Here is a 26501-nt window from a genome sequence, read left to right as displayed (position 1 = left end):
ATATTGTTATTTTTTCCAAATTGTCGCTCTTTTTCTGTTTATAGCGCAAAAAGTAAAATCGCACAGGTAATCAAATACCACCAAAAGAAAGCTCTGGGGAAAAAAATACGTCATTTGGGTACAGCGTCGCACGACCGCGCAATTGTCCGTTAAAGTCACGCAGTGCCGAATCGCAAAATAGGCCCTGGTCGTTGAGCAGCCAAATCCTCCGGGGCTTAAGTGGTTAAAGCGGAATTACACCCTCTCATCCTTTACAGCCCATGAAGCTGCTTCTGTTTGATCTGAAACTGCTGTAGTGCTGCACATGTGATCAGTTATGAGGGGTAGGAATACCAGTACTGGGAAGAAGCTTTAAGCAAAAATGCATAGTGATCCATTGGCACATGGTACACGAGATTCCTCTTTGGCCCGGACAATTGGATATCACCGCAGATTGTGTCTTCATGAACTGGTTCTCTGCATATAATGGGAATGTAACAGGTTCTTTTGCACAACCATACTTACCCATTTTATGAGAGATGCCACAAATTGACCACTACATTATTTCTTATGAAACAATTTTTATCATGTTGTCCTAATACATTTTCAACTTTTTATTACATTGAGTACTTTTTTTTTTCTTTATGGGATTATTGGTGGCAACCTTTAAAGTCCTACATATCCTCTTTTCTTCTTTTTCGTAAATAATTTTTGGATGTGATGCCACACATAACGGAGTCAGGTCTCTATATTCGCTACTCGAATCCCCATGACAGTATAGCTGTTACTGTAAGGATTATGGTAGCTCTTGAGATTTAGGAAGCTTAGAAGCTAGAATAAGGCAAAGGACAACAATTTCAAGACAGTTTTACAAACTTTAAATTAAACCAACAGATAGACATAAGAAAAGTCCTGTCTGTAGTACTGTATTGTCAGACCATACAAAGAAAATTACATAAAAAGAGAAATGCATCCTAAATGACCAATATTACTATCAACTTTTGCATCATGAACCAAAGATGTTATCTTGTTTTATACATATTTTCTGAACAAATCTAGGTACAATATAGGCTTCATGGTAAACAACTAATGCTTTGGTAAAGTTTACATACCAATGTCTGCATGGATTGTTGTCCTTGAACCATTTAAAAAAACTTTTACGTTTGGCTTCTTCAGGTGATTCCAACCAACAGACTCTTAACCATGCAAATGTCAGGAAAATCTTCTCTATCTTGTTTTGCTAAAATGTAAAAAGCAAAAAAAAAAAAATACCACCATTATCACACATTTTAGTATATATCCGCGGCAGAGGAAATGCATCAATTTTTAACTAATAATTTACGCTTCCTCAGAAGTTATTTAGTGCAAGGCACCTACCTGCACTTATATTCTTTGATTATATAAATACAGCTACCACTTTAAAACATTTTGTTACACTTACCTGTTCTGTGCAATGGTTTTGCACAGAGCAGCCCCAAACATGCTCTTATGGGGTCCCCCGCCGGTGCTCTCCATTCCTCATCTGTGAGTGCACCCATAGCAAGCCACTTGCTATGGCCACACTTGTGTGGGCACACTGCAGAGTCAGGCTGTGTGCATCCATTGGCACACACACACAGCGTGGCCTGACCCCGCCCTTCGCTCTCTCCTCACTGGTTTTGACTGACACCAGAAGGAGTCAATGACTCCCGCTTCCGTCAAAGCCTCTAGCGAGACCAGGAAAAGGAGAGAAGAGCTGCACCAGACATGACAACACTGGATCAAGAATGGACTAAGGTAAGTGTTTAAGGAGGGGTCTGGGGGGATCTGATATTAAACCCTTTACCTTTAGAACTACTTTAAAATGGTTCTAAAGTCAAGGGTTTGTTTTTTTTTTTTTTTAAAACCTTAACACATTCTCTACTACTATTCCACTACCTGCTTTTTCTCCCCCCCACCTTAAACACTTACCAGAGTCCTTTCTTGACCCAGCACTGTGGGCGTCTGCAGCCCCGTTCTCTCATTTCTTCCTCATCTGACAGGACACACAGGCAGCAGTGGGAGCCACTGGCTCCTGCTGCTGTCAAATAAAACCCATGAGGAGGGAGTGGGGAGACGAGACCAAGCTACGCTGTGTGTGTGTGTCTATGGGTGCTCACAGCCCGGCTCAGGAGTGCACATGCACATAGCTTGCTATGGGGATACACACAGGAAAGGAGGAGCAGACAGTGCAGCAGAGGAGGTAAGAGCAGAGTTGTATAAAGTACTCAAAACCCATACTTGAGTAAAAGTACAAATGCTCAATCAAAAAGTGACTTGAGTAGAAGTGGAAGTGCTCGATCAAAAAGTGACTAAAGTATTCAACATTTTTTGTACTTAACCACTTACCGCATATCAACGTACCGATACGTCGGTACACTTTGCGGGTTTATACCGGTGTTCCGTGAGAATTACCTACTCGTGAGAAAAACCTACCCTCGTCACTTCCGGTTCACCCTCAGTGTGTGTAACGCGGCGGGTACATTAAAACAGCTGGGCTACAATATGAGTCATCTCCGCTCCTGACCCTGTGACTTCCCTCATCTCGGGCAAGTAAATATAAAAGCGGCGGCGGGTGTATGAAAACATAATTCACGGACCCGCCAGCCGCTTTTATATTTACTAGCCAAGATGAGGGAAGTCACAGGGTCAGGAGCGGAAATTACTCGTATTGTAGCCCAGCTGTTTTAATGTACCCGCCGCGTGGGTAGGTTTTTTTCACGGACACCCTCATCAATTCATGCTAGTGCGCATGCGCACTACACAGCTCCTCATCTGTTCCTATAGGCATCCGGGTCTGTGAGCATGCGCACTGCTGCGCTGCTCAGCTGTTCCTGGCCGGAAATGACGAGGGTAGGTTTTTCTCACGGGGTAGGTAATTCTCACGTTACACCGGGATGATGCCTCTAGTTAGAGGCATCATCCCGGTACCGTGGTTTGAAGCCGACGGTCGGCTTTCCGTCGGTAACGACCGATGCGGCTCGGGAGCCGCTCGATCGTTACCCGGGGGGTCGGGAGGCGACGTCCCCCCCCCTCCCGCCGCCTTCCGTGGCTTTGCCCGGGGCTCCCGTCCCACCGGGAGCCCCGAGCACCCAGCCGGCACGTCCGCCGGCTGGATGGAGTCCCGATGAATGCCAGAAACGGCATCGATCGGGGCTCCGATGACGTAACCCGGAGGCGGCGTCCATGACGTCACTTCCGGGTTACTGTGCTGCAAAAGGCGGCAAATTTAAAAAACGGCTGTATGCAAAAATGCCGTTTTCAGCGTTTTGCATACAGGGAAGTGTAGTGGAGGGGTCTAGGGTCTTTTAGACCCTCGATCCCTCAATAAAGTGTACCTGTCACACATATTGCTGTCACAAGGGATGTTTACATTGCTTGTGACAGCAATAAAAGTGATCAGATTTTTTTTTTTTAAAAAAACCTGTAATAAAGTTTAAAAAAAATAAAAAATAGGAAAAAAAAATTTCGCCGCCCCCGTCACCGTTAGCTCGCGCACAAAAAACGTATACGCAAGTCGAGCCGCGAATGAAATCGCTGTTCAAACCCCACATGTGAGGCATCGCCGCGATCGCCAGAGCGTGCGCAATAATTTAAAAAAAAGAGCTACACTCTACCTCTAAACTGGTAACCGTTAAATAAATTTAAAGCGTCGCAGATTGAGATCTCTATTGACCGTAGTTTGTCGCCATCCCACGGGGGGGGGGGGCGCAATTTTAAACCGTAACATGTTGGGTATCTATTTACTCGGCGTGACATCATCTTTCGCAATATACAAAAAAAATGGGCTAACTTTACGGTTTAGTATTTTTTAAATGCAGTGAAATGTGATTTTTCAATTTTTTTCCAAAAAAATGGCGTTTTAAAGACCGCTGCGCAAATACCGCTCGACAAAAAGTTTTGCAATGACCGACATTTTATTCTCCAGAGTCTTTGCTAAAAAAATATACATAATGTTTGGGGGTTCTAAGTAGTTTTCTAGGAAAAAATACTGCTTTTAACTTGTAAACAAAAAGTGTCCGAAATAGGGCTGGGGCTTAAGTGGTTAAGTATTGCAAGTAGTTTTTTGAAAAATTTTGCTACTCAAGTACTGAAAGTAAAAGTACCAGTAGTTTTGAAAAAAAAAATTGCTACTCAAGTACTGAAAGTAAAAGTACAGTACTACGTTATGTAGTTATTAAAGAAAGAAGTCAAAAGTTTGAACATCATATTTTTTTTTATTATTTCAAATGCAGCATTTATACATACAGTAGCTTTTATTTTCGTATGCGCTGATAATACACATGTTTTGAGCTTCATGAAACCTGCCATCTACTTTTCTGGCAGTGGTAATTTTTATAATTGTAACGAGTAACTATGCAGCACAAAAAAAAAAGAAAAAATATCGGAGTAGAAGTATTGAAATCATTGAAAAAATGTAGTGAAGTAAAAGTGGAAGTAGGAGAAAAAAATTCTACTCTAGGAAAGTACAGATACCGCCTTTTGGTACTTAAGTACAGTAGTGAAGTAGTTCTATTTAGTTACTATACATCTCTGGGTAAGAGGTCACTTTGTGCAGTATCTTTGCACAGAGAAGGAAAGTGTAAACCTCTTTTTTTATTTTAGGGAAAAACAAAAAAAAACAGGCAGTGAGTGGCTTACAGAGTGGTGTAAGCTCAAGCCGCTACACGGTCATCACTAAACTATCATCTTCTCCTCTCACTCTTTTTGGCCACCAGTAGTGGAAAGTGGAAGGCCTGTGCAAGTTCCCAAGCTAGAGGTTGCAGAGGACTGAGGACTTTTCACCCACCCCATGTCAAATAGCTCCAGTCTTATGGCCCATACACATGATCCAAAATCAGTCAACAGATCGTCCATTTTTTTTTAATTATTTTTTTTGCATGCTATTGACGCATATTGAAAATGGAGAGGTTACTAAAGTCACGAAAATTCTTGTACGACTGAATGAAAAAAAAAAAAAAAAAAATCGGGAGTGATGTGTTGTAGTGTATTTTTGAACGACAACTGTACTGCTTAAGTGAAAAATCGTACGATCTGGTGTCGTATGAGAAAAAATGTTGTGCTTGTCCAATCAGATAATATTGGATGAACTGTGGTGATCGGCACTCAAAAGTGTTCTAACAATTCAATTATAGAAAGCAATATTTTTTTGTCTGATTTTTGGATTGGGTGTACAGGCCATTAGGCACCTAACTACTGTAGCCACAAAAAATAAAAAAAAAACGCAAGATCAGCAATACTTACCTCTCCATATTTATTGCTTAGCTCCAAAAAAGGGGGTTCCACCCGCCAGCCCTGCAACACTGCATATATTCTAAGTACATTTATTGCTTAACCCTAAAAAGATTAAGCCTTAGGTTATATAATAGAGCAAAAAAATATGGCAATGGTGACAGTCCATATAACACCCAAAATGAATATCCACTACCATAGACGGTAGATTGTGCTTACTGGAACATACTGATTTAGATACCGTGGTACTGAGTCAACAAGGCATGCGTAATACACATATTTATTACGGAAGAAATTCTGAGGGTCTCACATCACCACCTCTCAACAGGATTGCTACATAACTGTTTGTACATTCCGAAAAATCATAAAAACATAAAAGAGTCTCCACATAGTGTAAAACCGTATTTGATAAATTTAATGTAAAAAAAAAAAAAAAAAAAAAAAGGTAGATCATATCACATCCAAAGATAAAAATCCTGTTTTAAAGCGGAGTTCCGGCCACAAAATCGATAAAAATTGATTTTGGGCCATCCCCTTGCTAAGGGGAACCTGAAAGAGAAATGGATAGTGCCGATTTTTTTTTTTTTTGGTCACTTACCTTATTATAGAACAAAATATACTCACCTTCCTTCCACTTCCTCCCCCTGCGGCCGCGGCCTGCGTCATCACTTCCGGTTTACAATGATTCCTGGGAGCTGAACGTCATCGCTCCCAGGAATCAATGCGCCTGCACCAGCCCCGCTCGTCACTTCCAGTGCAGGCGCGGTATTCACTGCTAAACAGCTTCTGGGCATGCCCAGAAGCTGTGCAGGGATGCCGTGCCTGCACCAGAAGTGATGAGCGGGGCCGCTGCAGGCGCATTGTGGGACTCCGACGTCACGGAAGAGGACACGAAGAGGGACGCTGCAGCTTCAGCTGCCCACACCTGAGATGGCAACGCTGGAGAAGAAATTTTCAAGGTAAGTATTTCTTCTTACAGGTAAGTGCGACCCGGGACAGATCAGAGGCCATCCATTATGGAATGTACTAGCCCTGACTGTCCCGGGGGTATTTTTAGCTCAAATTGACCCCCAAGGCCAGAACTCTGCTTGAAGATCCAATAAGGGAACGACATGTAAAACGTAATGGCCTGGACAGAATTTGGATCCAACGCGTTTTATCTGCTAAGACATGATCTAGGAGGGTATGATTTTAGAATGTGTGAGTATGCGATACTAAACATTATACCATTGTCCTACAGGGGAACGTTTTTTGTTTTTTTTACCTCAGCAGTTTACAACCACTTTATCTTTACTTCCATCAGAATTAGAGAAAAATTCCCAACTTTACTTATGGTATTACAAACATAAAAGGTGGCAGTACACTGTTCAAATGTTGACAGATTCCTGAAGTTTGAGCTGTGGCTCCTTCTCTTGTTAAAACGACTTGTCAAGGCAGTCCAAACATTTTTAGACGAACTGGGCCTGTCTCCAATCAGCTGCAGACTCTGGCCAGGTATTCAGCAGCCGCTACTAAATACAGTAGCCAACTACCTAAATTCCCATATCCACAATGTTTGACATAAATGGAGGAATCAATAGAGTTCAATCATTCCACCCTATTGGCTGCATGATCAAAATCTTGTATGGTTAGCTTTAGTCTATTTGAAACCTTTAGGAGGGGTGCATGTTTTTACAAAACATAAAATGATATACGCATACTGTAGGTAGAAGAGAAACCTTATAGGATGGTTCCTCTTTGATGCAGAAGTGTCTGACTAGTCTATATTGTAGTGGTTTAAAAATCGGTGCGTTTCATCAGCAGTGGACATTATAATTATACTGTGTTAGACATAGTTAGCCTTCAAAATCTCCTGTGTCCAAAGAAAAATGTTTATTGGGATACAATGAGTAATGGGATTTCCATGGGTGTGCTTTGTCATAGCATATAATGAGTCAGGAAAATATGTCGTCTATGTTCTGTCTCTGTGAAAATGTCCCTGCTTGTTTCTCTTCTGCTTCTTCCCTTCCATTCCGTGTGTATCATCAGCTCATTTCCTGTAAATGCAGAAGGTTTTCAAATATTAATAATCTTCCTAGCCATTTGTTCAGGGTGCTTATCCTCCTGTGTGCAGTGTAGCACTAAGCTGTCCCTGTACTGTAATATGTAGCAGTACATATGGTTTCTGAAGCTTTTGTTATGGTCTGTGATGTCATGACTGGGGAGATTAGGAAGAGGCTCAGCTGATATTAGGATAAGGACAAGGTGAGGCATGCTGGGGGGGGGGGGGGGGGGGGCTACATAGTATATGGTTTACGGGATCAACTTGGAAGGAATTAGTGGTAAGAGTGAAATGGCCTTCTACAGCCCTTGCCTGTGTTACCGGCAGACAGCTACGACTAATACCGCATCATGTTGACAATCACAGCAGCTCAATGTAAATCTAAGGCCCTAGTCACATCTTAACAGAAAACATTGCATGTGTCATAAGAAGCAGTATTATTCAGATCTCTCCAGTGTGTTGCGCTCTAGTTTGAAAAATGAGGAATATAATTACTTCAACTACACTGGAATATATCTACTTTGGACTTTTGTACATATATATATATATATATATATATATATATACACATATATATATATATATATACATATATATATATATATATATATATATATATATATATATATATATATATATATATAACTGCAAAGATTCACATGTGATTTGAACAGGAAAGCACTGCGCTTTCTGTCCAAATCGAATGCGTTTTTCAAACACCACTCCTGTGTGAACCCAGGCAGAAGTCACTATGACAAACCTGGGTTTACACAGGAGTGGTGGGGGAAACCGCATGCGTACCGCATTCCTGTCCAAATCACATGCAAACCTTTGCAGAGTGATTTGAGCTCATTCATTTTTTATGGGCTTAAATCTCATTGCAAAAGGTATCGGTCTCAGGTATTGGAGCATTTCCGCAAGTACAGGTACTCGTGCAAATGCTTAGTATCGCGGCACCAATACTATACCAATACCCCTTATCAAATCATTGCTCTATTTTAACAACAGGGATTATCCAATAAACCGGGAGCAGGATCAGATGTGAAATTCCAAATTAAAATGTCTTCTGACCACCTCAACACGGGAGGGGGGGGGGGTGATAAAGGCTCTCGGGCTTCTTTTTGTGTGCCACACATAGGATTGTCCTTTTATTATTTGTATAGTTAAGCTCTACAAGATCTTCTTTGATTTGGTCTAAAGGCCCGTACACACGTCGGCCGTAAATATTCGGCCAGTCCGATCGGCCGATTGTCAGTATGATGCTTCCGACAACCGACTGCGACTTTTCGGCCGAACAAAATCTGGTGTGCAGGCTATAAAATTTTTGTTGGCCAACAAAGAACGGCCGATTGTTCGTCAGTCATTACAGATTTCGGCCGACAAAAGCCAGATGAGCAAGACTGGGCATGCTCAGAGAAGAAAAAACACACGGAAAGTTAACCAGCACATGACATCACTTCTGAAGTTGGTTGTTGTTGGCCGACAAAATTCGTGTGCAGTCTAGAGCACATTTCATCCAACAAAACAACACTGGACAAAAGACGGCCGATCGGTCGGCCAACAATCGGTGCGTGTGTACGGGGCTTTATGCTCTGGTAAGTTCTCTTCTAACTTTTGGATGGGAAGTGCTACGGAATATATTCGTCTGCAGCGCAAAAGAGTTAATATACTTGCGAACAAGGTGGTGCGTTCCTTCTTTTTATGCTGGCAAAGCTTTTTTTTTTTTAGTGGTTTATTGGATAGCATAGAGTTTACAGCACTATTTTGAAACACATTTCTTTAAAGCCACAAACTCTTGACTCATTTTGTGGAACCAGCCTTTACAAAAGCTAGTCATATAGTTAGAATTTTGTCGCATTTATCTGATGATAAATTGTAAGAGTCAAGTCACAGAAGAAGAATTGCTGTTTGGGTATTCTGACAGCCGCTGGTGCCGGCTGTTTAACCAGTTCTGGACCAAAAGGATTTGCCAGGCCATTTTTTGCGATTCAGCACTGCGTTACTTTAACGGAAAATTGCGCGGGGACTGGGCAGAGGGGACAGCTCACTCATTAACCACTTAAGCCCCGGAAGATTTTACCCCCTTCCTGACCAGGGGGTATTTTGCGATTCGGCACTGCGTGACTTTAACGGACAATTGCGCGGTCGTGCGACGCTGTACCTAAACGAATTTGACGTCCTTTTTTTCCCACAAACAGAGCTTTCTTTTGGTGGTATTTGATCACCTATGCGATTTTTTGATCACGCGCTATAAACAAAAAAAGAGCGTCAATTTTGCAAAAATAACAATATTTTTCAAATTTTTTTATATGAAATTCCCCCAAAAAAAAAAAAGTAAAAATCAAAATTTTTTAAAATTTTCGGCCAATTTGTTTTATGCTACATATGTTTGGTAAAAAAAATTGCAAAAAGCGTATTTTGATTGGTTTGCGCAAAAGTTATCGCGTTTACTAACAAAGGGAAAGATTTTTGTCATTTTTGTTGTTTTTTTTTTTTTAACGCGTAATGGCGGCGATTTGCGATTTTTTTTGCGGTACTGCGACATTGGGGCGGACAGATCGGACCCTTGACTGACATTTGTGACACTTTTGGGGTTACCAGTGACATTTCTACAGTAATCAGTGCTATACATATGCACTGTTACTGTAAAAATACACTGGTTGTGAAGGGGTTAACTTTATTTGGGAGGGAGGGGCTGTGTGTATCCCTAGGGGCGTGCTTTCTACTGTGATTGGCTGTGGCTTGAGCTGTAAGGACACTGATCAACGGATCTACATACTAGATCCGTTTGATCAGTGTCTTTACAGCGAGGAGAATGACAGGTGGCTTGTTTACACAAGCTGCCTGACATTCTCCCTCTCCCCCGCCGATCGCCGAGTGACCGGCGGACATCGGGTCCGCTGGTCACACGCGCGGGGGGGGGGGTCCGTGACCACGCGGGGGCGCGCGCTCCCTAGACCCTCACAAGCTAGTGACGTAGCCCTACGTCACTTTGCCTGTGAGGGGCTGACTGCCGACGTAGATCGGCGTTAGGCAGTCGGCAAGTGGTTAAAGGCCGTCATTTCATAAATGTCTTACAGGAAAATTTCATGTCTCAATTTGTGGATTCCTCGACTAGAAAGAATGCGTTGCTAGATTTAATTATGAACAGAGCTGCACGATTCTGGATAAAATGAGAGTCACAATTTTTTTGCTTAAAATAAAGATCACGATTCTCAGGCCTAACATCTTTTACACTATACAAAAAATTAATTGTGCAGGTCTAATTAGGAAAAATCCAAGTCTGATCTCAGATGTGCCAATATGGGTCAACTTGGGATCTAGCGATCACATTTAGCATAAAATCTGAGGGAAAAGGAGGCATAAGGGTAGCACAAGAACTCTAAATTTCAAAAGAGCAAACATTTCTTTACTGTGCTCAATACTACAAGATATCAATTGGGACCAAATCCTAGAAACATAGCACACGGAAGAAAAAAGGGAATGCTTTAGGAACATATTAAAACCAAAAAAGGTAACACACAGAAGGAGGAGGACTACAAGAGACACAGGGGGAGTAAAAACCAAAAAAAACTAAGCTTTTTTTTTTAGAAATATTAACGGTAAAAAAGTGAAATCAGAGCAAATTGCCCACAAAAAAAAAAAAACACGATGATGGGAGGATGGTTACAGATGATACATTGAAGGCAACTGTACTAAATGCTTTCTTCTCCTCAGTTTTTACACAAGAAAAGCAGGGGTATACCGACCATGACAAGATTATTAACACATCACAGGACGTACCCTTGTGGCTAACAGAGGCCAAAGTCAAGGAAAGACTAGATAAGCTTAACTCAAATATATCACCAGGACAAGATGCTTACACTTGAGTGTCCTCAAAGAACTCAGTCAGGTTATAGCTAGACCATTATTTTTAATCTTTGCGGACAGCATACTGACAGGAATTGTACCAGCTGATTGGAGAAAAGCCAATGTGGTACCAATATTAAAAAAAGGGCAGAGACTTATTTCTGGAAACATCAGGCCATTCAGCCTAACATCAATAGAAGGTAAATTATTGGAGGGGATGATAAGGCACTAGATTCAAGAATTTGCTGACGAAAACAGCATCATTGGTAGTAATCAGCATGGGTTTATGAAGGGTCATTCTTGTCAGACCAATCTGTTAACATTCTACGAGGAAGAGACGAGGAAGAGAGTTGCCATCTAGATAGGGGGAGGCCTGTGCATGTGGTGGATCTAGATTTTGCAAAAGCATTCGATACAGTTCCCCATAAATGCTTAATCTACAATCTGAGGTCTGCAGGCATGGACCATAAGGTTTGTGTTCTTGGATAGAAAACTGGTTACAAGGGTGTGTTCAAAAGGGTAGTGATAAATAATGTGTACTTAGACTGGTCTGGAGTGGTAAATAGGGTACCCCAAGGCTGGGTGTTGGGACCAATTCTGTTTAATTTATTAATAAAATGATATGGAGGACGGGATACATAGCTGAAGCTCAATCTCAGTTTTTGCAGACGCCACAAAAATAAGCAGGGCAATAACTTCACAGCAGGATATAGAAATTTTACAGAAAGACCTGAACAAAATAATGGAGTGGGCAACTACATGGCAAAACGGAATTTTTGTAAAATCTTACCTGTAAAATTCCTTTCTCTGAGTCCTCCGACAGTCGCCGCCTCTTCATATTCGTCACATATGGGGTATTAGACTTTGCTCCGAAGGAGTAGCTAGGCAACAGAATATGTTAACAATAAAGCTTTAACATATCCCACCCTCAAGGGGTGGTCCCCTCAGTCAATACCCTCCTACTTCCTGCAACCATATCTCAGTTTTAGTGGAATAGCAGTAGAGTATACATTCAAACCCCAAAAGAGGGGCGGGGGCGGCGACTGTCGGAGGACTCAGAGAAAGGAATTTTACAGGTAAGATTTTACAAAAATTCCGTTTTCTCTTACGTCCTCCGACAGTCGCCGCCTCTTCATATTCGTCACATATGGGGACGTCCCAAAGCAGTGCAAACATGAGGGGTGGGAAACGCATCCGCGCCGAAAGGCAACGCAGTCTCCACATCAAAGAAAGGAACCTTACCAAAGGAAGGAAACCAGCTGGGCAACAGCAAAAATAAGTGCTCAACAGGAGCAACAACCCAGGAAAAGACAAAAAACCAGGGGATACAAAACTTATCCCAACAGCCAGGAGTCCCCAACAAGGGACCCTAGGGAACAGCCGCACTAAGAACCTTGCGGCCAAAGGAAGCATCCGCCGATGCCTGAACATCTACTTTGTAGAATTTTGTGAAAGTGTGTACGGTCGACCAAGTCGCCGCCTTACACACCTGGGCTACAGAAGCCCCATGACGGCAGGCCCAAGACGTACTCAGTGATCTAGTAGAGTGCGCCCTCACAGGCACAGGGGGAACCTTCCCCTGCAAGGCATAGGCCTGTTCAATGGTCTGCCTGATCCATTTGGCAATGGTAGAGGCGGAAGCCGCCATGCCCTTCCGAGGACCCTCTGGAAGAACAAACAAGGAGTCAGTCTTACGAAAAGACTCAGTCGATTTAAGGTAAACCCTTATCGCCCGAACAACATCCAGAGAGTGCAATCTCACCTCCTTTGGATGTTTAGGCTTCGTGCACAACGAAGGCAAAACAATATCCTCGTTAAGATGGAATTCCGAAACTCGTTTCGGTAGAAAAGAAGGATTAGGTCGCAAGACCACCTTGTCCAAATGAACAACCAGGTACGGAGACTTGCAGGACAAAGCCGCCAGTTCCGACACTCTGCGAGCCGAAGTGATCGCCACCAAAAAGGCGACCTTTTTGGACAACATAGACAACGAGATCTCCCTGATCCGTTCAAAAGGAGCACGTTGTAACACAGACAGAACTAGATTCAAGTCCCAAGGGGGCAAAGGATCCCTCCTAGGAGGAACCAGATGCCGCACACCCTGAATAAAAGTGCCAACCAAGGAGTTGGAAGCCACGGGACGTTGAAATAGAACGGCCAGCGCCGACACCTGACCCTTAATCGTAGCCAGCGCCAAACGCTGATCGACACCCGTCTGAAGGAAAGACAGCACACGGGAAACCGAGTACGTGCGGGGTGAAAACCCCCTGGACTCACACCAGGCAAAATAGGTCTTCCAAGTACGGTAATAAACCTTTCCCGAGGAAGACTTCCTCGCGTTGATCAAAGTATGAACGACCTCTGGAGAGAGACCCTTCTCCTTCAGGACCTCGGTCTCAACAGCCAGGCCGTCAAAGCCAGCGACTGTAAAGCAGGATGGTAAATCGGTCCTTGAGACAGTAGATCGTCTCGAAGAGGTAGACGCCAAGGAGCGTCGACCGCCAGATTCACGAGGTCTGCGTACCAGGACCGGCGAGGCCAGTCCGGTGCCACAAGAATCACCGTGCTGCGTTCCGGGTGCAACCTGCGAAGGAACCTGGACAGCAACTGAATCGGTGGAAACGCGTACATCAGCCTGTACTGATGCCACGGGGCCACTAACGCGTCCGACGCGTCTGCCCGAGGGTCGCGCGTCCTTGCCACGAACCTCCTCACCTTGTAGTTGAGGCGAGACGCGAACAGGTCCACATCTGGAAGACCCCACTTCGCGCACAACATCTGGAAGACAGCCGGGTGGAGAGACCATTCCCCCTGATCCAGGGTCTGGCGACTCAGATAGTCCGCCTGCCAGTTCTCCACTCCCGGAATGTGAACCGCCGTTATCGCCGGGACATGAGTCTCGGCCCAAGACAGAATGTCGGCCACTTCTCGAGCCGCTCGGGCACTCCTGGTGCCCCCTTGGTGGTTGATGTAGGCCACCGCCGTGGCATTGTCCGTCTGCACCCGAACCGGGCAGCCCTGCAGCCGGTCCGTCCAGCGATGAAGACAGAGCCTTATCGCACGCAATTCCAGAATGTTGATCGGAAGGGAAGACTCCCCCTCCGACCAGGTCCCCTGGGCGGACAGAACGCCCAGAACACCACCCCAGCCCGACAGGCTGGCATCCGTGGTGATTATCGTCCACGAGATCGGACGAAACGACTTGCCCCCGGACACCAACGGGGACTGGAGCCACCACAGAAGGTTTTCCCTGGTGTGATGACTCAACGAGATCTGAAGATCCAGAGATTGAGGTCGCCCGTCCCACCTGGACAGGATCTCCGCTTGGAGACCCCGCGTGTGAAACTGCGCGAAAGGAATCGCCTCGAAGGCCGAGACCATCAATCCCAGACATCTCATACCCGTCCGCAGAGACGAGTGTGGAACGTCCCTGAGGGACCTGACTTCCTCCTGAAGAGTCCTGAGTTTGTCTTCCGGCAGGAAGACCTTCGCCTGCACCGAGTCCAGTATCATTCCCAGATAGGGGAGACGAACCGACGGACTCAGTGTCGACTTTGGAACATTTATCGTCCAACCGAACTCCTGCAGAGTTTGCATTGTGACAGACAGGTCCTTCTCCAGACCCTGTCTGGTCGCAGACCGAACCAGAATGTCGTCCAGATACCCCAGGACAGAAATGCCCTGGGCTCTCAATAATGCCAGAACCGGTGCAAGCACCTTGGTGAAGACCCGCGGAGCCGAGGCGAGCCCAAAGGGCAACGCCACAAACTGGTAGTGATCCTCCGCAATGGCAAATCGAAGGTACTTCTGATGACCCTCGAATATGGGGATGTGAAGGTACGCATCCTTCAAATCGATGGAGGCCATGAATTCCCCCGGAACCAGGGCAGCCACCACCGAGCGCAGGGATTCCATGCGGAACTTGCGAACTCGCACAGAGCGGTTCAGAGCTTTCAAGTCCAGAATCGGACGAACCTTGCCCTCCTTCCTGGGCACGGTGAACAGATTGGAATAAAACCCCCGAAATCTGTCCCGATGAGGCACCAGAACCACCACTCCCTGAGCCCTCAGGTCCCGCACCGCCAGGTGCAGATCCCGCAGGCGCTCTGGAGACAGTTGAAGATTTGAGGGAAAAAATCTGCTCTCCGGCCGAGAGAGAAACTCGATCTTGTAACCAGATCGAACGATTTCCAAAACCCATCTGTCCCTCACACGGGCCAACCAGGGCTGAAGAAAACCGAGCAAGCGTCCCCCCACCCCAAAACTGGGTGAGGGCGCCCCTTCAGGCCGAACTGTTATGGGCCGCAGGTCCGGATTGACCGGACTTCTGTTTCCCAGACCAGGGCTTCTTCTGAAAGCCTTGGCCCTTGAACGGTTTGCCCTTGTAGTGCGGCCGAAAGGCACGAAAGGACCCCTGAGGGGGCCGAAACTGAGCATGCTTCTTCCCAGAAGCCCCCTTAGCCTTGGGGAAATGGGGCAAGAGAGTGCTCTTACCCCCGGTAATCCCCTTAATCAACACATCCAGGGACTCCCCAAAAAGGCGAGACCCATCATAAGGCAGATTGGCTAAGGTTTTACGTGAAGATTGGTCCACCGACCAACATTTCAACCAAACCAGGCGGCGAGACAACACCGCCACGCTGTGCACACGCGCGGCCAACGGAATCAGGTCCAGGTCCGCATCACACAGATACATGACACCCTGGTGGATCTGATCCACCATATCCAGGGTCGCCGCCGAGGCCGAATCGGCCACTAGGACGCGCCTAAGCATCTGCGTCCAACTTGCGATCGCCTGGGCCGCCATGAGAGAAGCAAACAGAGCCTTAAGCATAGAACCCGTAACAGAATAAGTATGACGGGCAAGAGACTCCAGTCTCCTATCCGTGGCATCACGGAAAATAGGGGATCCCTCTGCAGGGATCGCAGTGGCTTTGTTCAAAACCGCAATAGCATGATCCACCGGCGGAGGCACACACCACCGTTCATCAGTGGCAGGCGAGAAAGGATAACGCAGCTTAAATTTACTTGGTACCGCAAAAGGCTTGCGCAAATCGCGCCATTGGTCCTTAACAGCGCGCTGAAAGTCAGCATTGCAGGGAAAAACCTGCGGCGTCCTGCGTTTTCTCTGCGTCCCATAAGCCGCCAAGGCAGCTGGGGGACACACCTCGTCCTGCAAACGTAGCGTCTGCTTAATGGAAGCAATCAACTCATCCATGATTGCAAGCTCTTCAGGCGAGCCAGGGGGAGAATTATCAACCCCCTCAACTTCAGCCTCTACCTCAGACCCCACTAGATCAAGAGAGGAGCGGGGCCCCGATAGGGAGGTCCCCGCCAGAACAGCCCCATCACCTTCACCCTCAGAATCAGAGGACAGAGCAACTCTGGGCCGTTTAGTAGATTGAGCAGCCACCAGCATTTGCACCTGTGCAGCAAGGCCAGCCACAATAGTGGCTAAATCCCCCCCTGGGGGGGAAACAGCGGTCCCCTGGCTTTCCACCAATACTGTGGGAAACTTGCCCTCCTGAGAATCCATTGCCCCTGTATGCCAGACAACCAAGGGTTAACTGCCCCCTTACAGCAAGCGCGGCAAGCGCAGCCCACCGCACCACACTCAGGCACAATGAGACCCCCACAGGGAATATACAGACTGAATACAGGCAATGGAACACAGGAATAGAAGGATAAAACCTGAGGAGACTCCGCTGCTGCCTCGATCGGTGCTTCCAGGAGAGAGGAAGTGATGCTGCCAGGGCGCTCTATGTAAGCCTATGGAGGCTACAAGAAAATGGCCGCCGTGCATGTAAACCATGCGGCCGGAGCGGGCGCCGGTAAAATGGCGTCGTTTGGCGCCGAAATCGCCGCTCCACAGTGCATAAAATCACACACAATATTAACCCATTATATGGATACATGTTAGATCGCCGTAGCGATCGCTGTATATGCCCCAACATGCCATTAAAAACATGCCCCACAGCACACAGCTCCTCACACTGCCCAGCCTGACATACTCAGTGTCATACAGCTCCCCCCCCCCCTTGCAGCCCACAGCATGCAGCCGAGAGATAGGGAGACAAGCAGTGTGATTAAAGGCAGGTTACACAGTCCCAGACTGAGACCCCCCCCAGACAGACAGGTCCCCACATAGATACACTTACCTCACATGGCGTGGGGAACCCGCACAGGCGAACAAGCCGCTGCACATGAGGCAGGGAGAGTCGCAATTCAAGACGCACACAATGGCGGTTCAGAAACCGCACAGCGTCCGGTGAGGTAGCCACCTCACCAATCATCCCTGCACCGAACAGGGATGGGTCGTTCACTGTGCCAGGAGCGTTACCTGGCTGAACGCTCGAAGGCAGACTGGGAAGCCACTGACCCACGACCTGCGACCAGGGGGATCAGCCCGAGACCCAGTCCGCATGATCCTCTTCGTCCGAAGAACTAACTAATGCTGACAAAAATAACAGCTAAGTAAAGGTAGAGAGAAAACTCAAACAAAATATCAAAAAGAAGAAAGAGTCTGGGACAAAAAGTCCCAGCACAGAGAGAGCCAGCCACTCCTGACAAGCTAGACATTAAAACTGAGATATGGTTGCAGGAAGTAGGAGGGTATTGACTGAGGGGACCACCCCTTGAGGGTGGGATATGTTAAAGCTTTATTGTTAACATATTCTGTTGCCTAGCTACTCCTTCGGAGCAAAGTCTAATACCCCATATGTGACGAATATGAAGAGGCGGCGACTGTCGGAGGACGTAAGAGAAATGAGGTTTAATGTGGAGAAATGGGGGCTAAAAACCAACGCAAACTACTCACTAGGGGGGGGAACCTCTGGGGGAATCAAGGATGAAGAAAGATCTGGGGCTCCTAGTGGAAGACAGACTGAGCAATAGCAGGCAATGTCAAGCTGCAGCTACCAAAGCCGGCAGAATATTAGCATGCTTAACAAAGGGGATATATTTCAAAGATAAAACTATAATCCTGCCACCTTACAAAACTCTGGTTTGGCCACATCTGGAGTATTCTGTCCAGTTCTAGTCACCAGTCCTCAGAAGGGATGTGCTGGAGAGAGTCCAAAGAAGGGCAACAAAACTAATAAGGGGATTGGAGGACCTGAATTACGAGAAACGGCTACAAGCACTAAATTTATTCTCGCTTGGGAAGAGACGCTTGAGAGGGGACATGATAGCGATTTACAAATACCTCAATGGTGATCCCAGCAATGAAAAATATACGATTCACTCTCAGGGAGTGTAAGAGAACACGTGGCAACACAATGAGAATGGGGGAGAAGCAGTTTAACCTTAAAAGGAGTTGTAAAGTCAGAAGGTTTTTATCTTAATGCATTCTATCCATTACAATAAAAAGCCTTCTGTGTGCAGCAGCTCTCCTCAGCCCCCCTAATACTTAACTGAGCCCGCTCTCTTTCCAGCGATGTCCATGAGTCTCCCAGCCGTCTGAGACTCTCCCTCCTGATTGGCTGAGACACAGCAGCAGCGCCATTGGCTCCTGCTGATGTCAAAGTCAGCCAGCCAGCCAGCCAATCAGGAGAGAGAGGGGGAAAACAGGAAACTGTGACTCGGCTCAGGTGCCCCCATAACAAGCCGCTTTTTTTTTTTTTTACCCAAAAGGGGAAGCTTTGCTTGTTTGCTTAACACAACCCCCCCCCCCCCCCCCCCCCCCCCGCTGCCAAATTTGTCACCTTTCTGGGGAAGGGGGTAAGATTGCCGCTATCGTTGTGTGGCGATCTACGAAATTTCCAGGTCCAGAAGACAGCGGGACCAATCAGAAAGCGCAGCAGAACTTGCACATGCACAGTAGAAAACAGGCTGTGAAGCCGCAAGGCTGTGAAGCCGCAAGGCTTCACCTGCTGTTTCCTTAAGTGAAGATGCTGGCCCTGCAGCCAGAGCTAATAGACGGATCGGCTTGGGGTGCCAACATAGCGGGATCCCTGGAAAGGTAAGTGTCCTTATATTAAAAGTCAGCAGCTATGGTATAGTACAGTAGCTGCTGACTTATTTTTATTTTTTTACAGACTGGAACTCCTATACCTGCTATACATTAAAAGTGTTACTAAACCCACAACAGTAAAATCAGTCTCTATATGCAGTAAAGCCTACTTGTTATACCTACTGTGGAACATAAGGGGTTAATCCTCTGCATTTTGCAAAAGGCTGTTTGATTCAGTCTTCTCTGATCCTCCACTGTCCCCAATCCATCTCCCGATAGCACAGAGCCTTGGGGGCACTCTGCACATGCTCAGTTTGGTGTGTATTGCTAGAGAAGGTTTTTTTTTCTTGGGAGGGTGCATATGATCAGCACAGGGCCAATCAGCACTGTCCAGACAAAGGGTCAGGGGTCCTGCAGTCTCACAGGACAGTCAAGAGTACAATGAAGACTCTTCCTACAAACTTTAACCAGACATTGATAAAAGTCACAAGACTGCTATATACTGTTGATGAGAAAAAGTACTTGTATATTTATCAGTTTATATTTACTAAAATTATTGATTTTCCATGTTCTGTGAACTGTGGCAGACCAGACATAGTGAATGCAGGATCCTGGTATTAGTAACACTTTAGGGTAAAAAAACCCTTCTGCAAACAGCCCCCCCCCCCCTCTAGATCTAGATCCGGCGTTGTGCCCGAGAGCTGCGGCTCTCACTCTCCTCATTTGACAGAGGCAGCAGCGGGAGTCAGAGGCTCCTGCTGCTGTCAATCACAACCATTGCGGAGGGAGAGGGGGCGGAGGCCAAGCTGTGGAACTCTGGCTCAGGAGCGAGCACACACGTGCTCCCATAGGAAGCGACTTGCTATGGGGGCACTTGGCAGGAGGGAGGAGCCAGAAGTGCTAGCAACAGGCTCGAGAAGGAGGATCTGGACTGCTTTGTGCAAAACCAACTGCACAGGGCAGGTAAGTAGAACGTTTGTTATTTATTTTTTCAATTTTTACCTTTAGATTTAAAGTGGAATTAAACTCTACTTTTGGACTTGTACCTACAGGTAAGCCTATAATAAGGCATGCAAAGTTTAGGAGATATTTACACAACTGAAAGGACGGCATAACGTGCGGGACCTTCAGAGCTCCGTGCCTGAGCTGCATTTGTGCGCAGGAGTGACGGAAGGAAGACCAGGTGAAGAAAGCAGCATCGAGGAGCCGTGACATCGCTGCGCTGGATGGCTCCTTGTACAGGTAAGGCTGTCATAATGTGCTAGTATGCAGTGCATACTAGTACATTATGACTTAAACCAGCAGGGGGAGCTAATGCTTTCAATGGCTGTTTACTACCTCTTTAAAATAAAAACTAAAGCTCTCCCAATGCCACAGCACAGGGGTTTTAACAAGCCCATGAGCTGAAATTAGGATTTTCAAATAAAAGCTAGTACTGCAGCCAGCTATAGCATAAGATGCTCTAGCAACACAAACACTGCTTTGGGTGCACTACTCCCAGACAATACTAGGCATTATTGGTATAGCTGTATTTGCGTTATTTGCAAACTCAAATACTCTTTATTTCACAGAATGGTTACAATCCTAGCCTTCCAAATTTTATGAAAAAACCCTTAGAAAAAAAAAAAAAAAAAAAGGGACATGGTAAATTAGGGATGTTGTCCAATAATTTAATTAAATAGGTGCTTTAGCAACAGCAATACAATAAAATTCCACAAGGAGGGAAAATAATAAAGGCTAAAACCCCCAATGAGAAAATTAACAAAAAACCACAAAGCCCAAGTGAGTAGATAATAAGCTGCCACAAAGCCCAAGAGAAAAAAAAAAAAAAAAACAATACTCAAGTGAGCCAAATAACCTGTACTTGCTTGGAGTACAAAAACACCAGTGAATTAGTTTGCCCAAAAGCCTCAACATATAAATTAGTGTTCAGAAATTATTTAATTATTCATGTGTTGTACAAAAAATACACTTTCCATACAGTAAACCCAATATTAAATATCAAATAACATTGGGACCAACATGAATAGAAAAAACATGAGACTGCAGAATGTGATCATTTCATAAAAAAAATCTGGGCAACCACCTGGTCCAAGAAGATGGTGATCAGTAAAACAGAAGCAGAATCAATCAAAAAAAAAAAAAAAAAAAAGTACTTACCGGTAAATTGAAATTAACTCCCACAATACCTGAATATAACAAAGATGATGAATGGTGCTGTGCTACCACCATATATGGATAATTATTACTGCGTCATAGAATTAGATTATACAAAATACTGTATGTGTGTATACCAATAACAAATAATACACACAGCAAAAAATATCAAAATACTACAATACAAGTTGATGAATAAAAGTTCTTAAAAATCTTGTGTGCAATCTGTTTGCTTTTAGTCTAGGTTCACATCTATGCGGGCTGTGCTTGATGCATTTTTCCGGCTCGTGTTGCGCTGCATTTTCAAACCCGCAATTTTTATGCGCTTTTCCATGCAGTTTTAATGCATTTTGCGTTGTATCCCCCCCCCCCCCCCCCTTTAACAACACTGTATATAGCTGGTTGCTAAGAAGCAGGCCAGGAAGCCTGCCGCCATGTCTTTAACAACTGATGAGTAATTAGCTTCTCCCCCTTCCCTAAAGCACCCCCCCATTTTGAGGGAATGTGGCCTGGCGTGCTTCAGGAGGGGGCGCTCGTCCCATCCCTTTCCTGACCTGAATGCGCAGATAAAGGTCTGGTATAGATTGTTGGGGTGGCCGCCCACTTTTTTTTTTTTTTTTAATTTTGGCGTGGGGTTCCTCTCCAAATCAATACCAGACTCGAAGGGCCTGGTATGATCTGGGGAGTACCCCATGCGGTTTTTTTTTTTTTTCACAATTTTTTTAGCCGGCAATTCTTTTTTTTTTTACATTCAGCTGTCAGCGGGAAACCCAGATCCTATATTTAGTTTAGTACTATTCTATTGCTATTATAGTCAATATATTTGCAAGATATTTTAATCCATAAACCTGATCAGTTAGCAAGTTGATTTATTTCATGAATGGGTTGCCTATGTTCTTTCAATTGCACGAACATTAAAAGCGGGATTAAAGTGCTTTATAATGCCACTGTATGGCTAGCATTAGTGTTGGGTATGTTATCCCAACAACTGTTAAAGGATAAGTTCACCTTTTTAAAAATAATATTAAATGTACATTTTTTTTTGCAGGTAAAAAAATGTGCATACATTATTTTTTTTTACTTGGAGCCTGTAAAGCATTGCAATACAAGAACAATAAATGCACCAGCAGTAGTTAAAATGGTGGCGCTATTCCATTTGTCATTCACTCAGCACCTCTGCCTTTCAGTGAACGTCTGATTAAACATCAGATAATGTATTGTTTTCAATGAACATAAGGTGTTCTCCGATTGGACCAGGTGGAGATTGTGATGTCTGACCCTCCTCTCTGCCTCGTCCAATGTGAAAACAGACTGTATTCCTTAAAATACAAGGCATTCTCTAAATACCAGAGCTCATTCCTGGAGTTTAGCTTCAAACCATTATAGTGGTATTAAACCCAAAACCAAAAAGGATATATATTGCAGCTTACCCAGTGGCGTCACTAGGGTCACCCCTCCTCCCCCCCCCTCCAAACAAGGGGGTGACACTATGTTGTTCTGCCACTGCTCCTAGCACAAATTCCCCCCCCCACATCCCCCTCAATCCCCTCTCCTAGCACAATTCCCCCCCCCCACAATATCCCCATTACCCCTCACAGCACAATTGCCCCCATGCCCCCTCCTGCTCAGACCTCTCATCTCAGCACAAATTATTGTTAACCCCCCTCTCTTTTCATTGTGCACAGTTCCCCCGGCCTGTAAGCTCCCCACCCCCAACTTACAGGTAGGAAACCAGGTAGGAGGTGCGGGTTGTGCTGTGCTTGTTCTCACTGCTGCAAGTGGAGCGCACTTCCATACAGCAGATGAGACAGGATTGGGCTGTACACACAGTTTGATTACCCCGCCCCCTATCTCCTCTAATGACTGCTCATCTCCCTGCAGCAGGGAATGAATCAAACACTGAACATGCGGATGTAAGAGCGATCCTGTGTTATATGCTTTACGGAGGATCACTCTGCTGATCGCTCTGCACAGCCCCCACCTCCTGCTCTCTCCTCTGTCATTTCTCCTTTGCAGACTTCATGGCTCTAGGATGTGCCCCTTTGTCCCAGCTGCGAGTGTGGGGATAGGGGGGAAGGTACTCTGCAGCCAGGCGCAGTGTCCATGAAAAGACCAGCCTTGGGGGACACAACTAAAGTCAGTATCCACTCTAGATCCAGCCATGGTATCCTAGATCCAGCCATGGTATCCCCACCTCTGGCGGGTGTCACCTGGGTGCGGTCCCCACCCCCATAGTGACACCACTGAGCTTACCAATCATTAGGGGTGTGGTGGCTGTATTTGTTTTCTTTTTTTTAAAGTGGTTCCACAGGGTGAAGCTTATTTACCTTCATGTATTCCATGAAGGTAAAAAAAACTTCAGTATGCAGCTCCCCCCTCCCCCTCCTTTTACTCACCTGAGCCTGATCAATGAAGTGCACGAGAGCAGCAGCTCTCCCAGGGTCCTCCTTCCTCACTGGAGACACAACAATGGAGGCTATTGGCTGCTGTCAGTGAGGGAGCAGGGGACAGGGCTGCGCCACACTGTGTGTGTCTCACAGACACACAGAGGCAGCTCGGGAATGAGCACGCATGAGTGCCCCCAGAGCATGCAGTATGCTATGGGGGCACTTAGTAAGAGGGCCAGGCGCACCAGCAGGAGGATCAGGCCACTTTTTACAAAACCATTGTACAGAGCAGGCAAACAGAACATGTCTGATTAAAAAAAAAAAGAAGAAAGAAAAGAAGAAAAGGAAAGTGAATCTTTTAAAAAAAACAAACACTTAAAAAAAAAAAAGCTGATGATTCACTGTAAGCAATCCCATCAGTCTTAAATGGTTTGTCTCAACCTAACTGATACATTTGCAGGAGAGCTTTTTCTGTTAAAAAAAAAACAACAATAGACTGGCTGGATCATGAGATGAAAATAAAGGAAAGAATGCCTAAGAAAAGAAAGGAAATGCATCACATCTAAGAACTGGTAAGCGGCATAGCATATAATAAAGGTTTGCTTTTGGGTTTAATATGGTTTTAAGAGTTCGAGTAGTAGCTGATCTACTAATTTTTTCATTTAAATAAAATAAGCGGTTCCCTGGAAAGAAAGATGGTAAATACTGACTTTTCCAGCTGCCTAAAGCCATTGTGCTAAAGAAAAAATGCCAGATGAAGACTTTACAATCTCATTAGGCTGACAATATTTTTTTAGGTTTCGTTCACACCTAAGCAGGTGCAATGCACAAAAAAAAAAAAAAAAAAAAAAGGACATAATGTGCTAGTATGTACCACATACTAGCACCATATGACAGACTTACCAATCAAGCAGGACCCTCCAGTGGCAGGCTATCACGATGTAATGCTTGTACTACCAGGCTCTTCGATACATGTATAGCTAAACAGAACACTAACATTTTAGGTTACAAAGAAGTAGTTTTGATGACAACACCCTCATCAAAATGAAAAAGAAACCTGGAAAGTACCACTGGATAGCAGCATTTTATAAACCATTTAGAATTTGAAGAGTAAAGAATACTCTACAGTTGAGGTTTTCCCCTCTTACGGTCACATGATGACATGTAGAATACCCTGTGTGGCTTGGCACAAAAAATGATTCTCTTAAAAGGAGAAGTCAAGGCAACAGCAAACTAACACTAAACCTGCTCTCTGTCACATTCTAACGCTAATTTAACTAACCCTGTAAAGCAAAAATCCCTGTACTTATCTTTTCTGCACCTGACCTGGTCCGGTCTCCAGCCGTCTTTTCAAGAGAGAACTGACAACGGCTGTAAAATGTCTGGGAAGTAACGTCACCCAGAGACTTTCTATGGGGCTTCCGTTGTCAGATGCCTCTCCTGCACCCGCCTCCACACTGAAGCTGCCACTGACAGCTGATGCTGGGACTGTATCGGCTGCAGAATAGGGAAGTACAGTGATTTTTTGCTTTACAGGGTTAGATAGATTAGGTTTAGAATGTGGCACAGAGCAGGTTTAGCGTTAGTTAGGTTTTGCCTGGACTGCTACTTTAAGGCTGGGTTCACACTGCGGTTTTGTTAACCGATTCAGGAAATATTTTTTACTTGAAATTACACCTAAACCGGACATAAAAATCGTACAGGGCCCTTTTCAGAAACGCACTATGGCTGCCCCGGACATGTGTGAACCCGCTCCATTGAATGCAGGTCCGATTCGCATATGCGGTTAAAAACGCATCAATATGAATATATGTGAACCGAGCCTAAATTGAGTTCCTGGTGGCCAAAACTTGTTGAGGGTGGTCTAAAGTGTGTGTGTGTGTGTGTGTGTGTGTGTGTGTGTGTGTGTGTGTGTGTGTGTGTGTGTGTGTGTGTGCTCAAGCGGTCAGAGAAGCCAATTTTGAAGGAAAACCTTTTCTGTGAGCGCCACTTTGATACAGCATGTATTAGCTGGCAACTGCATGTGGCAGTGGAGATCCAGTGATTTTTGAGATCTCTCATTTACTCTGAGTTTGTGAGTGGTTTTAGGTTTTAAAAATATATAATTGTGTGTATGGTATTACATTATTGGGTGATTTTTCCTTTGCATACCTACAATTTGGAATGGAGCCAATCATCAGATTGGAGGGAGCTGGAATAAATCAATTGCCGATCACATTAACAGAATTCTTGAGCTCTATATGCCAATCTAAATATAGAGAGGCTATGTGATTTGGGGGAACACGCACTTACCTCACTTCCCCCGGAAAGATCGGGAGATAGGAGGGACACAGTGAACGGTTATTCCATTATACATATACAGATACAGATTTAAAAGTGCTATTATAGCACAGCAAAATTTGTGTATGACGTACAGAAAGTAATTTTGTGTTTGACGTATTTTAATAAAACATTTGTTGGAGGGGGTATTATGGTTTGAGGTTGTTTTTCAGGGGTTGGCCTTGGCCCCTTAGTTCCAGTGAAGGAAATTCTTTCAGCATACTAAGACATTTTGGACAATTTCATGCTCCCAACTTTGTGGGAAATGTTTGGGTATGGCCCCTTCCTGTTCCAACATGACTGCGCACCAGAGCACAAAGCAAGGTCCATAAAGACATGGATGAGAGAGTTTGGGGTGGAAGAACTTGACTAGCCTGCACAGAGACCTGACCTCAACCTGATAGAACACCTTTGGGATGAATTTGAGCGCAGACTGAGTCAGGCCCTCTCATCCACATTAGTGCCTGACCTCACAAATGCGCTTCTGGAAAAAAACGATCAAAAATTCCCATAGACACTTCTAAACATTGTGGACAGCCTTCCCAGAAGAGTTGAAGCTGTTAAAGCT

At 45.2% G+C, this 26501-nt stretch overlaps 1 protein-coding gene across 2 annotated transcripts in view; it reads right to left on the bottom strand.

The window, feature by feature from the left end:
- Positions 1-26501, bottom strand: part of CUEDC1 (CUE domain containing 1) — a 217643-nt gene that overhangs the window by 161712 nt on the left and 29430 nt on the right. Inside the window, exon 1 of one of the 2 annotated variants that reach the window (XM_082246150.1) lies at positions 1092-1121. The exons of the other annotated variant lie outside the window; for it this stretch is intronic. The gene's annotated coding sequence lies outside the window, so the exon portion shown is untranslated. Of the gene's footprint in view, positions 1-1091; positions 1122-26501 lie in introns of those variants that run through there. 2 annotated transcript variants of the gene reach the window in all.

Source organism: Pelophylax lessonae (genome assembly GCF_965119305.1).
Source record: "Pelophylax lessonae genome assembly, chromosome: 2".
In the NCBI taxonomy this organism is placed as follows: domain Eukaryota; kingdom Metazoa; phylum Chordata; class Amphibia; order Anura; family Ranidae; genus Pelophylax; species Pelophylax lessonae.
This window is presented reverse-complemented; position numbering and strand designations above follow the sequence as displayed.